Source organism: Sorex fumeus, unplaced genomic scaffold (genome assembly GCF_029834395.1).
Source record: "Sorex fumeus unplaced genomic scaffold, SorFum_2.1 ptg000035l, whole genome shotgun sequence".
NCBI classification, from domain to species: Eukaryota; Metazoa; Chordata; class Mammalia; order Eulipotyphla; family Soricidae; genus Sorex; species Sorex fumeus.
In genome coordinates this window covers 6,975,079-6,989,517 of record NW_026606092.1, presented here as the reverse complement: position 1 = coordinate 6,989,517, position 14,439 = coordinate 6,975,079, and the positions used below count along the sequence as shown (strand labels likewise).

General features: G+C 39.1%; 1 protein-coding gene across 4 annotated transcripts in view; it reads left to right on the top strand.

The window, feature by feature from the left end:
* The window catches only part of TAFA2 (TAFA chemokine like family member 2), a 661,692-nt gene that overhangs the window by 128,448 nt on the left and 518,805 nt on the right, over window positions 1-14,439 (top strand). The window lies entirely within an intron of this gene.

Here is a 14,439-nt window from a genome sequence, read left to right as displayed (position 1 = left end):
AAGTATCATGTTAAGCAAAATGAGTCAGAAAGAGCGGGATAGACACAGAAAGATTGCATTCATCTGGGGAACATAAAGCAACAAAATGGGAGACTAACAACCAGGAGTGGCTGAGATTAGTACCAGGAATTTTGCTCCATGACTTGGAGGCCAGCCACACGTGCTAGGGGAAAAGGAAGCTCAGATAGAGAAGAGAGCACCAAATGAAGGGTGTTGTGAGGATCCTCCCAGGGTGGGAGAAGCATGCTGAAAGTAGACTATAGACCAAACATGATTGCCACTCAGTGCCTCTCTTGCAAACCACAGGACCCAAAAGAAGAGAGAGAACAAGGGGGAATGCCCTGCCACAGAGGCAGGGTGGGATGGGGGGATGGGGGGTGCAAGGGATGCTGAGACCTGTGGTGGTGGAGGATCGGTGCTGGTGGAGGGATGGGTACTTGATCATTGTGTAACTGAAACTCAAGCACAAAAATTTATAAGTCTATAACTGTACCTCATGGTGTTTCACTAATAAAATTTTTTTTTAAATTTAGAAAAAATTAAAAAAAATAAATATCACATTCCCAGAGAGTCTCTCTGAGGAAGGCCTGTTTACAAAGACTGGATCAGATTTGGGGATTGGCAAGAAAGGATTTTTTTTTTGGCTATTTGCCCTCCTGGGGAGAGAGCACGGGGATCAGGAGGAGACACTGATTGGCTCTCTTGCACAACATTACCTCTCATGCAACACTTTGTGTAGCATCAGAGAACTGCCAGCAGTACTAGAGTGGTCCTGGTAGGATATAAAAAGTAAAAAGTCTGACACAGCTCACTTATTTCCCTGGGAATACCCTTAAGTCTTCTGATCATGTCTTGGGAACCCGTCCTCCAATGATTTTAATCTTAAAGCAGTATTAGTCCTACTCACCTCTGCGCACATGTGTGTGTGTGTGTGTGTGTGTGTGTGTGTATGCATGTTTGTGCCTGTGGAGGCACACATGCATTGATGGATCATAAAATACGCAATATGAGAATATGCATACATTTAATAATATGATGGTGAAGTGGGATACAGATTTCTAAAACTTGTGTTTGTCAAGAGACTCATCCAAATATTTGTAGAATTAGGAGTGAAAGACTCTTCTGGAAGAAACATTTTTTGACTTTTAACTCTTTTTTTGGCTGGTGTGAGTATGTATTATCTCAGATGTATCTCAGGCTTTATTGATAGAATTTCATGTGAGATCCTGGGAATATAGCTCTGTGGTGGATTGCATACCTTCTCAGTCTATGATCCTGGGTTTGATTGCTTGCACCACACATATGCACATACAATAGGAAGAATTTCTCAGAGAGGCCGGCAAGCTACTGAGAGCAAGGCAGACCAGTTGACCAAAAGCTTGCATTCGAAAGACTGGGAGCACCTGTAAAAGCGATTAGAGGCTGCCCCACAAGTATCCGTCCCTCTCAGAGAGCCCGACAAGCTACCAAGAGTATCCCTGCCCGCATGACAGAGCCTGGCAAGCTCCCCATGATGTATTTGGTATGCCAAAAACAGTAACAACAAGTCTCATTATTTTGTATTGCTTGTTGTGACTAATCCACTAAAAATGATCAAAAAAATGTTTCTTAGAAAAAAAAAGGTTGAGACTTGTGTGCTTAAATAAATATCTGTATAAATATATATTCCCCTGATAGAGAAGGGAGCACCAAATAAAGGGTGTTGGGAGGATCCTCCTAGGATGGGAGATGCATGTTGAAAGTAGACTATAGACCGAACATGATTGCCACTCAATGCCTCTTTTGCAAACCACAGCACCCAAAAGGAGAAAGAGAACAGAAGGGAATGCCGTGCCATAGAGGCAGGGTGGGATGGGGGGATTGAGGGGTGGGAGGGATACTGGGATCAGTGGTGGTGGAGAATAGGCACTGGTGGAGGGATGGGTACTCGATCATTGTATAACTGAAACCCAAGCACAAAAATTTGTAGGTCTACAACTGTACCTCATGGTGTTTTATTAATAAAAATAAAATAAAATAAATATATTTTACCCTAAGATTACCCTAAGGGCTGGAGCGATAGCACAGCGGTAGGGCATTTGCCTTGCATGCAGCCAACATGGCCGACCTGAGTTCGATTCCTCCGCCCCTCTTGGAGAGCCCGGCAAGCTACCCAGAGTATCTCGCCCGCACAGCAGAGCCTGGCAAGCTCCCCGTGATGTATTCAATATGCCAGACACAGTAACAACAAAGTCTCCAATGGAGACGTTACTGGGCCCGCTCGAGCAAATCGATGATCAACGGGAGGGCCTTTACTTTACTTACTTACTTACCCTAAGATTGACTGCCTTCTACTTTATGACTGTATCACTGTCATCCTGTTGTTTCATCGATTTCCTCGAGCAGGCACCAGTAGCGTCTCCATTCTTCCAAGCCCTGAGATTTTAGCAGGTGCCACATTGGAGGCTCCTTCATGCTCAGGGGAATGAGACCCATCATTGTTACTGGGTTTTGGCATATTGAATATGCCACGGGGAGCTTTCCAGACTCTGCTGTGGGGGCAGGATATAATCGGTAACCTGTCAGGTTCTCCAAGAGTGAGAACTAGACAATAAGAGCTGGGTTTTATAGTCTCTGGGTCTTGGCTGTTGATGGGATAAAACAGCACCGGGGGCAGTTGGTGGGTATAACGCTTAGCTACTGGAAGATGGGGGATCTGGGGGGAGGAGGCCCAGTTCTTATCTGAACAGGCTAGGAGATCTCAGCCCTGGGTCCCGCACACCTGGGTTCCTCTCGGGTTCCTTCATCATGAGGCTCGTTGGAATGTGTGGAGAGTGGTCTTAAGCATGGCTGTGGCTGGTTCTGGAGGTCTTCAGCTGCCGGGGCTCTGCTTGGGGTGGGGAGGGAAATTCAACCTGCCCCTCTCCAAGGGGGCTGATGAGGACAGCCAGGAGCGGGGACCCCTCTACTTTAAACCCCATCAAATGTGGTGTGATACTCTTGGTATATTAGTGGTGTAAAGTATGAGATGTCTTGTGGTCCAGGAATAGGTTCCCTCATGGGTGAGGCTCATTCGAGCATGTGGAGTGGCTGTGAGCACGGCAGTGACTGATAGAGCTATTTTTGAAGTTGGGAGACAGAGTGTTGGGGAGGATCAGCTTCTGAGAATCTATTTATAGAATATACACAGAAAGATTTTTTAATATTAATTTTTTATTTTATTGAATCACCCTGATATAGAACATTACAAAGCTGTTCATGATTGGGTTTTAGTCATACAATGTTCCAACACCCATCCCTCTACCAGTGTAATTTCCCATCACTAATGTCTCCAGTTTTCTTTCCACTCCCCAGTCATTGCCTCCACCCAAGCCTGCTTCTATGGCAGGCACATCTCTCCTCTCCTCTCTCTCTCTTTCTCTCTCTGTCTCTCTGTCTCTCTCTCCCTCTCCCTCTTTCTCTCTCTTTCTCTCTCCCCTTTCTCTCTCATTTTAGACATCATAGTTTGCAATACTGATGTGCTGAAATGTTATCTATCATGTACATCCCTTTACCTACTTTCAACACTCAGTTCTTATCCAGTATCATCATTTCCAACTAATGTTATCATAACGGACTCTCCTCATTTTAACTACTGCCCACTCCTCACACCCGTGTGGTTATTTCCAACAATAGACCAGTCCTCCTGGTCCATATTCCCTGGCCATGAATATTAGTTTCATCCTATTTTTTATATCCCACAAATGAATGCAGTCTTTCGGTATCTTCCTCTTCTTCTCACTCATTTCACTCAGCTTGATACTCTCCATGTCCATTCATTTATAGGCAAATTTCATGATCTTGTTTTCCTAACAGTTGTGTAGATATACCATAGTTTCTTTTTCCAGTCATTCAAATGAACAAGAACAACCAGTGCTGGCACAGATGAGGGGAGAACGGAACCTTTATTCATTGCTGTTGGGAGTGCTGACTGTTCCAGCCTTTTTGGAAAACAATATGGACATTCCTCAAAAATTTAGAAATCGAGGTCCCATATGACTCAGCAATACCACTTCTGGGAATATACCCTGGGGGTCCAAAAACACACAGCAGAAACACCATCTGTACTTCTGTGTTCATTGCATCACTATTCACAATAGCCAGAATCTGGAAACAGCCTGAATGCCCAAGAAAGGAAGTTTTATGGATACAAAAGGCCCAGAATTTTCCCTCAAAGTGGTACATATTAAAGTAGGCAATCAAGGAAGTTGCACCCTTTTCAGTCTGGCTGCAGTGACTCAATACAGTATGGGCTCAACTTCAGAGCAAATTCACAGTCTTTATGAGGACATCTGCCTTTTCATTTTGTAGATAAATCTTATCTTAGGTCCGAGATAGTATGATAGTATTAGCCAGCTTCATCATTCACTTTATTTATTGGAGTTTGTATCAAATAACTTTTGTTCTCAAAACAAAAAAGCAAAAACAGTTCACCCTCAAAATATGAACATGTGGCCCTCTGAGAATATCAAAAAAGTGTGTGATGTGGGCTGTCGTGATGTTTTCAAAGGTGAAGTTCTAAATATGCTCTGAACATATGGCACCATCATTAGAATATGGTGACACCTTGCAGAGTTATCACAGTGAGAGGAGAGCAAAGCTATTTGGATGTAGCAGTTATTCTATCTTTATAGCTAAAAATTAGACTCCCCAGAGGTTTCTGTTCATTTGTTGCTGTTAAGATACATTATGTTAATGCCAAGAATTTTTTGAATGCGTGACTTCTATTAGTTAAAAAGAATCTCCAGCAATATTGACCTGAAATCTATTTTTGTCAAAGGTGTATCTTACCATTAAATATCAATTATTTTAATCACACATTTTCAAGGTCTTCCCATCACTTATACTACTTTGATAAAAGCAAAGCATATATGCAAGAGTGGTTTATGTTAAAAACATATAATCTTCAATTTGTTGCTTTCTATCACAACATGTTCCTGAAAGTGATTTCTAAAGCAAATGTTTTCCCAACAGAACAATATTTTTGGAGGTTGTACTCTTAGGCAATGATTCAAAATCAAAGAAATCAGAGCCCTAATAATGATGTATTAAACAGTCAAAAGTATAACAACTAAATCCTTTGTAATAGCATAGCATGATCGAGTTGTGTTTCTATAAATCAATAAATACACTGGATTTATAATTATAACCATTTATAAATATGTCTATACATATATTGATAATGAAGAGAATATGAGTGATCTATACAATCTTCATATGAAGAAGAAATCTATACAATCTTCATATGAAGAAGAAAATCTATACTGATATATAAATTTGACTGAAAGTAAATACCTAAGTGATAATGAGTGGTAATTTTTCATCTAATTTGAATGGTCTTAAAAATTATATGGTACTTAAATAATACATATACCTTGCAGAGTTTATGCCTCATAAACTATCACTTCTTTAGAAGTGTAAACACTCTGCTTTTTTCCCTTGGTAGAACATTTCCTTATCAGGCATAAAAATAAAAAATACTGTTGACTCCAGTGCCTCCTCTGGCTTTTTAAATTCAGTATTATTTTTTCCATTTCATTAAACTTTTAGCATTTAATTCATTCTTTTGTATTCCTGAATAATATTCCTCAGCATGGCTATATGATAGCATAGCATAATGCTGCTATGAACACTCATGTACAAGTTTTAGTCCTCACTGAAACGTATATTTTCATGCTTAAGAACATTTAACAAGGAGTGGAATTTTGGGGTCATATGTAAATTTATATTTTAACTTAAAATGAAAAAAATTAAGTTTTAGGTCACAGCTGGTCATTCTTAGGGGATCGTCCAAGCACAGAGCTTGGGGAATGTATCCAAGTGGTGCCTGGAGCACAAAGTGGTGCCAAAAATCCAACCCAGATCGAGTTCTTGTGTGCTTCTGCTCAGTGAGCTCTCTCTTGGCCCATGGTTTAACTTTAGGAAGAACTTCCAGACTGTTTTTCCAAAGTGGCTGCAGTATTTTACTAGCAATTTATTAGCATGCCAATTTCTTGGCATTCATACCAATGTGCTACTTGTCTTTTTATTCTAGCCTTCCTAGACATGAGAAGGGATATCTCATTGTAGGGTTTATTTACATTTTCATTAGATGAAAGATATGCAGTATCTCTTCATGTATTTATTGTTCTATATATATTTGTATGGGATATATGTACATATTTTATATATGCATATGTATATGTATATATAATGATGATATGTATGTATCTATATATTTTTATTGAAGAAATTTGTATGCAAATTCTATATCAGTTTAAAAATTAGGTCATTGATCTTTCTATTATTGAATTACAACAGTTCTCTATATAAACTTGATACAGGATCACTAATGATTTGCATTTATTTCTATAGGCTGTGCAGTTTTGTGGGCCTTATGTGCATTTTTCTGCCTTTATCCATTGTAATATTTGAAAAAACTAGTTTTGAATTTTGGGTCACCTCTACTAGCTCTTGAGAGAGTCAACTGCTGGTGCTGGTCTACTGTGAGGTGTCAGGGTTTGAACCCTCATCCCCTGGATGCGAAGCACACAATATGCACTAAATCCCTTTGGACCATCTCCCTAACACTATTTTTGCATTTAGTTTTTGCTTTTCTCTTTTCTCCCCCTTCTCTTCATTTGTTTTCTCCCGTGGGTGGGATGGATCTGCAATAGCTCCAGATTCTGAGTCGTTGTAGAGATACAAGAGCAGAAACCTGGGTCCTGGGTCCTTCAGCTATGACTGAGCCGTCTGGGCGTGGGTGGAAGTGGTGACAGAAGGCCTCGGGCAGACTGTTATCCAAGTAAACACCCTTTACTCTCCCAGTTCCCTGAAACCACAAGGCAGGCTCCTGAGCACTCAGCCAGGCAGGACAGGATGAGGGTCAGAGAGATGTGGCTGGAAGGGGCCCAGTTGCTGCTGAGGCTGGTTTTAGGGACCAGGGTGGAGAAATTGCTTGGGGGCTTCCAGACGGGTGGCTGCTGTCTCTTCGGGCTTGGCCCGCAAGAAGCTGAGTCAGCAGACTGGTGCTCTCCTGGACCACTGATACGCTGGGACTAAAGGGATGCCTGAAGGCAGGGAGAGCGCTTTGGGCAGCGGAGACATGGCAGCTTCACATCCTTGAGCATCCTTAATGTCCAAGGTCAGACACTTGCGGATGTTCTGAATGGGACTTGGTTGCAGTTCCTCCTTGTTTCTTGGGTCTCTGGTGGTCTATGATGAGTTCAATGCCTGACCTAGTGTGCGTGTGTCAGGGTGCTATCCATTGAGTATTTCTGATCTTGTGTCAAATAGCCTTCTTTTTCTCCTGCAGGGGTTCTAGATGAGGTGCAGGTCCGTGAGTGCCACCACCTTCTGGCTTCCATGTCTTCTTTTTAAAGAACTAACAAAATATTTTTTATCATTTAAGATAATTTAAAATTTATTGTAATTTATTCTTTTCTTTAAAGAAAGGTTTTATTTTTGTGTGTGACTGTGGAGGGAAGGGTACTAGCAGCTATACTCAGGGGTTACTCCTGGCTCTGTGGTTAGAAATCAATTCCTGGCGGTGCCAAGGGGACCTTAATGGGGTGCAGAGGATAGAACCCAGGTCAGTGCGTGCAAGACAAGCGTCTTCCTCACTTAAGTCTCTCCAGTCCCCATTATCATGTATTCTTATTATTAATGTAGTTTATGGTTTTGGTGAGTGATAGTGACAGAATCACCTACCCACCCCAAGGGACCCAGCCCCAGCAGCTGACCTCCATTACCCAACCACCACCCCATTCCAGGCCGCTTTCCACTCTAAAACACATTATAAGACACTTCCTACCCATTTTCCACAATTACTACACCATATCTGATGGGGTTCAGATAGTAGGCAATAAATCATAGAGAAAAATATATAAATATATGCCTCTTAGAAAGCCAGGCAAGCTACCAAGAGTAACCTGCCCACACGGGTAGAGCCTGGCAAGTTCCCTATGGCGTATTCGATAAGTCAAATATAGTAATGACAACAGGTCTCATTCCCCTGACCCTGAAAGAACCTCCAATCTTTGGGAAAAGACGAATAAGAAAAGGCTGCTAAAATCTCAGGGCTGGAAGGAATAGAGACTTAACTGGCGAGTAATTCCACGATTAACAGGATTACAGAGATTTGGTTTTGATAAACAAAGTTACTGGCCTCCATGTTTTTTTGTTGAGAAGTCGGCTGCTGGTGTTATTGAAAGCATTTTGCTGTGTTCTCTAAATGTTTTCAAGTTTTTCTCTTGATTTTTTTTTCTTTTGTGTCTGTGTGTGTGTGTGTGTGTGTGTGTGTGTGTGTGTCTGAGTGTTAATTTCTTTAAGGTTTCCTTTTTAGAGTTTATTTGGATTGCTGTATGTATAGATTAATATTATTCATCAAACTATGGGAGTTTCTTCAACTATTATTTCTTCAACTATTCTTTTTTTCTCTCTTCTTTCTTGATGCCCCCTATATTGCACACTTATATTTACATATCTATATATATATAACTCCCTTTATTTTTTGTTAGTCTTCATTAAAAATTTTTTAAAAATCCGTAATTAAAATAGTTTTATTTAGAGAAATTTACTTAGAAATATCTGTTTATGTGTATGTGTCAGGAGAAGAGAGAGTGAAAAAGAGATAGAGACAGAGAGAGAGAGAGAGAAGTTTAAGAAAAACGCAAAAAGCTAGTCTTTGTTTTTTTTAAGTCTTCAAAGTGGATTTCTCAATTGACCCAATTTCAAGTTCACATTTCTTCTGCTAGTTCAAAACTGTGAGCTCCTCCTATAAATTTTATACAGCTATTGTATTTTTTAAGATATATATATATTTTATTGAATCATCTTGAATGGGCTGGAGCGATAGCACAGTGGGGTAGGGTGTTTGCCTTGCATGCGAGGCAAACAGCTGGCCCAAGTTCGATTCCTCCGTTCCTCTCAGAGAGCCCAGCAAACTACTGAGAGTATCTTGCCCACATGGCAAAGCCTTGACAAGCTACCCGTGATGTATTGGATATGCCAAACACAGTAACAACAAGTCTCACAATGTTACTGGACCTGCTCAAGCAAATTGATGAACAATGGGAGGACAGTGACAGTGAAAGTGACAGAATCACCTTGAGAGTTTAATAAGTGCTCATGATTGAGTTTCAGTTATATAATGTTCCAACACCCATCCCTTCACTGGTGCACATTTCCTACCACCAGTTTCCTCAGTTTCTCTCCCGCATATCTTGGCTGAATCTTGTTGAAATGAAAACTCTTCAGGACCTAATAACCTCATTTTAATCTTTCACTTATCAGTACTGTGCTCTGTAAAGGTAGAGTTATTTTAGTTGTGTTTAACCTGCTATCTTCTCTGAGACTACACCATAAAGCCCCATAAAATCATATGGATGGGAGTGCTATTTGGATCACATTCTCTATGTGGGATGGGCTGTAGATTAAACTCATGACCTCAGATACCTAAAAGGCTTTAGCACTGCTATTGCTTCAGGGCTAGCATTATTAAAAAACAAACAAACAAACAAACAAACAAACAAAACAGTAGTCAATCTAGTTATGTGCTTAACGTCTGTTAAGATATAACTCTCTGGTATGTGCAATCAGGGAAACTGAATCAGGCAATAACTAGCATGGACATTTGTGTTTTCATGATTACAGAGACCAGGATCAATAGAAACTTATTCAGTAGTCACTCCTAATCTACTTAGGTATTCAATCCATGTGTTAACAAGATTGATTTATTTATTGATTCAGTTTATATTGGTCACCTGCCATGTTCTAGGGCCTATTCTTACACACTAGTCAGTTATCAGTTGGGGAAGTAAGCAGAAATCTATACAGAATCCAAAGAATTGAAAAGCAGTCCGGTGTTCTGGAAATCAGTTGAGGAAGGCAGTTGAAGAAAACTGGGCTGATTATGTCAGGTAATACAAGTTTTAAGAAATAACCATGGAATTTATCAAGGTAAAGGGCCACTTATAACCTCGGTAAGAGTAGTTTTAGTAGGAATTAATCTTGATTATAGAGAACAAGAGGCTAGACATTGGAGATAGGAATTAAAACAAAGTATTCAAATTTATAAAGCCATAAAGGGCTGGAGAGAAGATGATAGAATTCTAAGGTACAAGGTGAAGGAGTCAGGAGAACCAAGACATTCTTTAAAAAGTAAAATGGGAGAAATTACAGATTGCTTGCTTATGATAATGAAATACTTGAGGGACAGCCTACTCATACAAGAGTCAGGGAAAGGAGCTGGATCAATATGCCTAAGTAGGTTTAAGGAGATTGAATCTAGTACATAAATGAAAGATTGATCTTAGCTCGGAGCACAGGATGATTTGTTGTTATTTAGAGGAAGGTAGAATTTGTGAACACAGATGCCAGTATGTATATAGATGTAGTAGTGGGTTTAATTTTTATTTAAAAATAAATTTGAATATTTAAAGGATTTTTGCATTGCTGCTTAGTATCAAACCAAATAATTATCATCTAAAAACAATATGCTACTCAACTTGACACTCTGTTGACAATCATTAAAATACTTATCTTTTTTGGAAACTCCTTAGAATACTTTTTGTAGCAGCTCTTCAATAATATACAAACTACAACAATCAAACTTAAAATGTACCTGTTAAAGCAGCAGTTGGGAAGCGGGAAATTGAAGAAATTGGTGGAGGGACATTGGTGATGGGATTGGTGTTGGACCATTGTATGTCTGAAACTCACCTATGAATAGTTTTGTAAATTGTGGTGTCTTAATTAAAATAAATAATTAAAATCAAATATAAAAGGTGGTTCGAAATTCTTATTTCTGGAGCAACTATGAGACTGTTGTTGAAAGTGTGTTGATTTTATACCTAGCCATCAGTTTGATGTATCATTGAATAAATATATAGGCTAGGAATTCACCTTTTGTGACTTTTAATTTGCTATCTATTTACATAAATGAATGAAGGGTAAGTTATGAGAAAATTTGTCAAGTGATTGTGGGAGATCTGAATCGCTAGGTCAGACTGCCAATTGGTTTATCAGTTCTGATGTTCTAATTGTTTCTTCCTGACTAGTTCGGTGATGCTCGTCTTTTTCATTCTTCTGTAACAAAGCATATGAAGTATATGTCATAAAAATATAAGCTCAGTATCTGAAAAGACCATGCATAATGTATTGCTATGTGTTTATGTAAATATATACATCATGTTAAAGGATAAAAGGCCCTCCCGTTGATCGTCGATTTGCTCGAGCGGGCCCAGTAACGTCTCCATTGGAGACTTTGTTGTTACTGAGTTTGGCATATCGAATACTCTCGGTAGCTTGCCGGGCTCTCTGAGAGGGGCGGAGGAATCGAACTCGGATCAGCCATGTTGGCTGCTTGTAAGGCGAACGCCCTACCCGCTGTGCAATCGCTCCAGCACATGTTAAAGGAGGTTACAACTATTTGATATTTGTATACTGGAAACTCAGACTGTGCCAAGCTTTGTAATTATGCTTCTTAATGTCAAATGGACATTCACTGCTTTAAATTTAAATTACACACACACACACACACACACACACACACACACATACACCTTTTAAAAAAGAGGAAAAATCACGGTGAACTGTTTCTGAAAACATGAATAGAAAAGACAGAATGTTGGGTCAAATGGAAGGTCATTTTCTAGTTTTTTGAGGAATGTCTATATTCGTATTATTTTCCAAAAAGGCAAGACCAGTCAAAATTCCCAGCAGCAGTGAATGGGGCTTTCACCTCTCCCCCAGTGCCCTATCACACCAATACAGTTTGTTCCGGTTCTTTGTAAGTGATATGCATTATACCCTTTTAATAATAGTATTGAAAAACAGTGACAAAGAGGAAAAAAAGAAAAAAAAACTGTCTGCCATAGAGCTGAATACTAGGGGGCAAAAGGGAAACTGGGGACATTGGTAGATGGGAAGTGAGCACCAGTGAAAGGATGAGTACTTGAACATTTACAGCCGAAACTCAATCATGAACAACTTACAACTTTGTAACTTAATATCTCACTGTGATTCAATATATATATATGTATATGTATATATATATATATATCAGAATGTGAACTGGGGATTTAAACCAAGTATTTATATTGATTCTTGGGAGAAGAATGTCTGGACCAAAGAGAGAGCTCAAAAGGCTGTAGTGCATATGGTAGGCTTAGTTCTTTCCCCAGTATCACGTGGTCTCTTGAGCGCTGCTGGGAGTGACCCAAGAGTACAGTGGCAGGTTTTACCACTGAATGCTGCTAGATGTGGTCCAAAATCAGGGAACATTTTTCCCAAAAATGATATTGATGATTTTAATTATATTTCCTTTAGAAAAAATCTGGGTCATGATGGGAATAATGGAATGATTGTTGCGAAAAATAGATAAGGGCCAGGTTTTCAGTTGACCTGAAACTCCTGCACTAGGATTGACAGTGGCTCTTTCAGCCTCTGATTATTCCCCAATTGCCGAAGAAAATGTCTTTTTTATAGTCTTGAGGTACTTTCTTTCTCTTCCTAAAAAAGCAGATTGCTCAAAGTGATGCCAACTGTTTTGTTTAGAAATTTCACGTGGTTTTTAAACTGCAAAAGTATGCTTCTCTTTTTGAAAGTAAAAACATTTTGATTTTACAGTACAGTTATAATGACTTTGTGGTAGAGTTTGCAAAAATTCCACTAGATTATGGATATATAAATGACTTCAAAGAGTTTTTATGTAGGGTTCAGTTTCCTAGAACTCATCTCTTATCTGCAGAAAAAAAACCCTTTCAATTCAATCAATTAATTGAAATTCTCAAAGAGTTTAACTCTACTGTGGGACTAGAGGTTAGAGAACATTTTGAATTTTTTTTCAAGTTTTATCTACTGAAAACACCAAGATCTGAATGAGCTGAAACCAAGGAAAACTTCTAGAACCTAAAGGAATATTGAAATACAATCTTTAGGCAGGCTTGTGAGAATTGACAATATTTAGTTAACACATAATTCATGAAGAATAATGTCTAACTGGAGTTGGTATTTAGTGTAATTTATAGTACAAGAATCAATGATGAGTGAGGTTTGATGGATCTGTGGATATATTTGTGATTAAAGAGCTCTGTTAAGGGAATAAAGCAAATAATGTGGCAAGATAAAAGATATTTGCATAGGCAAATGCCTAATCAAATATGTAACCCATGGTCGTTGATCTTATAAATTTAAAAAAATAGTGGGTTATATCTAACATAAATTCCAATGACTAGCAATTATGTGTATCAGTTATGATTTTTTTAAAAGTAATTAAAATAATTCTGGAACCATATGTATTAAAAAAATCAAAACAGGTTAACTAATTCAATTGTCCTAAAAGACACTTTTTATCTCTCCTTTTTATCCCTCCCTCTTTTGTAGCTGAGTTTATATTCTAGTTAGAGTTCTATAGCTATTTGTATTCTGTTTAGCTTATTCTAAGATTATCACCTGGACAAAAACAACTACTGAAATTTAAAAACTCCACGTTAAGTCCTTGAATACTGCTAAAATGTTTTTTATTTACAATAATAATGTAAAATCATGGTATGTAAAAGGTTCATAAAACTAAAAGGGTAGCAGGTGAAATGAAGCAATTCCTTTTGAAACTCTTAAAATTTTGAAATTTGCTTCGTTACTCACATCATTGTTTGGAGGTTCTAGCAGGGGAGCGCAGCTACTCGTATACCCTCGACCAAAGACCGGTCCGTCTCTATCAGGGAAGGCCGTCCTCTTCGACAGAGTGCGCAGCTTCGGGAGGGATGCACATGGAGCAGTGAGGGAGGAAGGGGACACCCGCCTAGCCAGCCAGATCAGCCCAATCAACCCTGGCGATCAATGGGGTGACAGATGTCGCAGCCAGATCGCCTGTTCGATTCCTCCGCCCCTCTCAGAGAGCCTGGCAAGCTACCGAGAGTATCTTGCACACATGGCAAAGCCTGGCAAGCTACCTGTGAAGTATTCGATATGCCAAACCCAGTAACAAGTCTCACAATGGAGACGTTACTGGGCCTGCTCGAACAAATCGATGAACAATGGGAGGACAGTGCTACAGTACTACTCACATCATGTTCACTGACAGGCCCCCATTCAATTATCAGTCACTTTTTTTTTTGCTTTTAGAACTATTTCTTTCTTTCTTTCTTTTTTTTTTTTAAGTGAGCAAAAAACAGCAAAAGGGCAAGAGGAAACACTTTTTCAAATTTGCTGTCAGCAGAATCCCTTTCTTTCTTTCTTTCTTTCTTTCTTTCTTTCTTTCTTTCTTTCTTTCTTTCTGGTAATTCCCAACCAATGTTTTAGAAAAGGCTTTTCAAATTTGCATATGGATAATCTAAGATCAATAACAGCTTGATCTAGTTTAGGAACATAAAAAGAAAGAGTATTTTTGAATAAGTATTATTCATTAAAACTGATCTTTTTGGGGTAAACAGCTCATAA